General features: G+C 43.9%; 1 non-coding gene across 1 annotated transcript; it reads right to left on the reverse strand.

The window, feature by feature from the left end:
* Positions 1–382: 382 nt before the first annotated feature.
* On the reverse strand, positions 383–490 carry LOC130958290 (small nucleolar RNA R71). Its single transcript, XR_009077420.1, has one exon. It is a non-coding gene; the product is annotated as a small nucleolar RNA R71 (small nucleolar RNA).
* Between the last annotated feature and the right edge of the window lie 2,565 nt (positions 491–3,055).

Consider the following 3,055-nt stretch of genomic DNA (forward strand, 5'->3'; position numbering starts at 1 on the left):
TGCCAACAATGCAAGGAAGGTGCTGGGTGACTTTACTGCACCTACTCCTGATTTCTATGGGAGAAGCATCTCTATCCCTGCCATTGGAGCAAACAACTTTGAGCTAAAGCCTCAATTAGTTTCTCTAATGCAACAGAATTGCAAGTTCCATGGACTTCCAATGGAAGATCCTCATCAGTTTTTAGCTGAGTTCTTGCAAATCTGTGACACAGTCAAGACTAATGGGGTTGACCCTGAGGTCTATAGACTGATGCTATTCCCTTTTGCTGTAAGAGACAGAGCTAGGATATGGTTGGACTCTCAACCTAAAGAAAGCCTGGACTCATGGGAAAAGCTAGTCAATGCCTTCTTGGCAAAGTTCTTTCCACCACAAAGATGGAGTAAGCTTAGAGTGGAAGTCCAAACCTTCAGACAGAAGGATGGAGAATCCCTCTATGAAGCTTGGGAAAGATACAAACAATTGATCAGAAGATGTCCTTCTGACATGCTTTCTGAATGGAGCATCATAGGTATTTTCTATGATGGTCTCTCTGAACTATCCAAGATGTCCTTGGATAGCTCTGCTGGAGGATCTCTTCATCTGAAGAAGACGCCTACAGAGGCTCAAGAGCTCATTGAAATGGTTGCAAATAACCAATTCATGTACACTTCTGAAAGGAATCCTGTGAACAATGGGACTAGTCAGAAGAAAGGAGTTCTTGAGATTGACACTCTGAACGCCATTTTGGCTCAGAATAAAATATTGACTCAACAAGTCAATTTGATTTCTCAAAGTCTGTCTGGAATGCAAAATGCACCAAGCAGTACTAAGGAAGCTTCATCTGAGGAAGAAGCCTATGATCCTGAGAACCCTTCAATGGAAGAGGTGAATTACCTAGGAGAACCCTATGGAAACACCTACAATTCTTCATGGAGAAATCACCCCAATTTCTCATGGAAGAATCAAGAGAGACCTCAACAAGGTTTCAATAACAATAATGGTGGAAGAAACAGGTTTAGCAATGGCAAGCCTTTTCCATCATCTTCTCAGCAACAGACAGAGAGTTCTAAGCAGAATACTTCTGACTTAGCAACAATGGTCTCTGATCTAATAAAGACCACCCAAAGTTTCATGAATGAAACAAGGTCCTCCATCAGAAATTTGGAAGGACAAGTGGGACAGCTGAGCAAGAAAATTTCTGAACTCCCTCCTAGCACTCTCCCAAGTAATACAGAAGAAAATCCAAAAGGAGAGTGCAAAGCCATAACCATGGCCGAATATGGAGAGGAAAGAGAGGAGGTGGACGCCATTGAGGAAGACCCCAATGGGCGTGCACCAATTTCCTCTGAGTTCCTCAATGAGGAACAATGGGAATCTGAGGCTCAAAATGAGACCATAGAGATTCCATTGGACTTACTTCTGCCATTCATGAGCTCTGATGAGTATTCTTCCTCTGAAGAGGATGAGTATGTCACTGAAGAGCAAGTTGCTAAATACCTTGAAGCAATCATGAAGCTAAATGACAAGTTATTTGGAAATGAGACTTGGGAGGATGAACCACCTTTGCTCACCAAAGAACTGGATGACTTGTCTAGGCAGAAACTGCCTCAAAAGAGGCAGGATCCTGGGAAGTTTTCTATACCTTGTACCATAGGCACCATGACCTTCAAGAAGGCCTTGTGTGACTTAGGGTCAAGTGTAAACCTCATGCCCCTCTCTGTAATGGAGAAATTAGGGATCTTTGAGGTACAAGCTGCAAGAATCTCATTAGAGATGGCAGACAATTCAAGAAAACAAGCTCATGGACTTGTAGAGAATGTTTTGGTGAAGATTGAAGACCATTACATCCCTACTGACTTCATAGTCCTAGAGACTGGGAAGTGCATGGATGAATCCATCACCCTTGGCAGACCCTTCCTAGCCACAGCAAAGGCTGTGATTGATGTTGATGGAGGTGAACTGATCATTCAAGTGAATGAAGAATCCTATGTGGTTAAGGCTCAAGGATATCCCTCTGTCACCATGGAGAGGAAGCTTGAAGAGCTTCCCTCAAATCAGAGACAAATAGAGCCCCCACAGTCAAACTCTAAGTTTGGTGTTGGGAGGCCACAACCAAACTCTAAGTTTGGTGTTGAACCCCCACATTCAAACTCTAAGTTTGGTGTTGGGAGGTTTCAACATTGCTCTGATCATTTGTGAGGCTCCATGAGAGTCCTCTGTCAAGCTAATGACATTAAAGAAGCGCTTGTTGGGAGGCAACCCAATGTTTTATAATTAACTATTTCCTTTTGTTATTTTATCTTTTTTGTAGGTTGATGATCATAAGAAGTCACAAAATCCATTGAAAAAGCAAAAACAGAATAAAAAACAGGAAGAAAAATAGCACACCCTGGAGGAAGAACTCACTGGCGTTTAAACGCCAGTGAGGCTAGCAGTTGGGCGTTTAACGCCCAGTCTGGCACCATTCTGGGTGTTTAACGCCAGAAAGGGGCACCAGACTGGCGTTAAACGCCAGAAAAGGGCTAGAACCTGGCGTTAAACGCCAGAAATGGGCACCAGCCCGGCGTTTAACGCCAGAAATGGCTCAAAACGTGGATTTTGATGCCATTTGGTGCAGGGATGACTTTTCCTTGACATCTCAGGATCTGTGGACCCCACAGGATCCCCACCAACCCCACCACTCTCTCTCTTCTTCTTCACCCATTCACCAATCACCTCAACATCTCTTTCTCTTCACCACTCACATCCATCCTTCATAAACCACCACTTCTCCCCCTTTTTGGCCGAACCACAAAGCCATCTCCCTCTCCCCCATTTCTTCTTCTTCTACTCTCTTCTTTCTTCTTTTGCTCGAGGACGAGCAAACCTTTTAAGTTTGGTGTGGTAAAAGCATTGCTTTTTGTTTTTCCATAACCATTTATGGCATCCAAAGCCGGTTCAACTGAGAAGGCATGACCTCAAGCCCATCACTAAGAAGAAGATGGAGCAAACAAGAGACCCCTCTCATCATGAGATCCCTGAGATACCTCAAGGGATGCACTTTCCTCCACAAGACTATTGGGAGCAACTGAACAC

Source organism: Arachis stenosperma, chromosome 10, assembly GCF_014773155.1.
Source record: "Arachis stenosperma cultivar V10309 chromosome 10, arast.V10309.gnm1.PFL2, whole genome shotgun sequence".
NCBI lineage: Eukaryota > Viridiplantae > Streptophyta > Magnoliopsida > Fabales > Fabaceae > Arachis > Arachis stenosperma.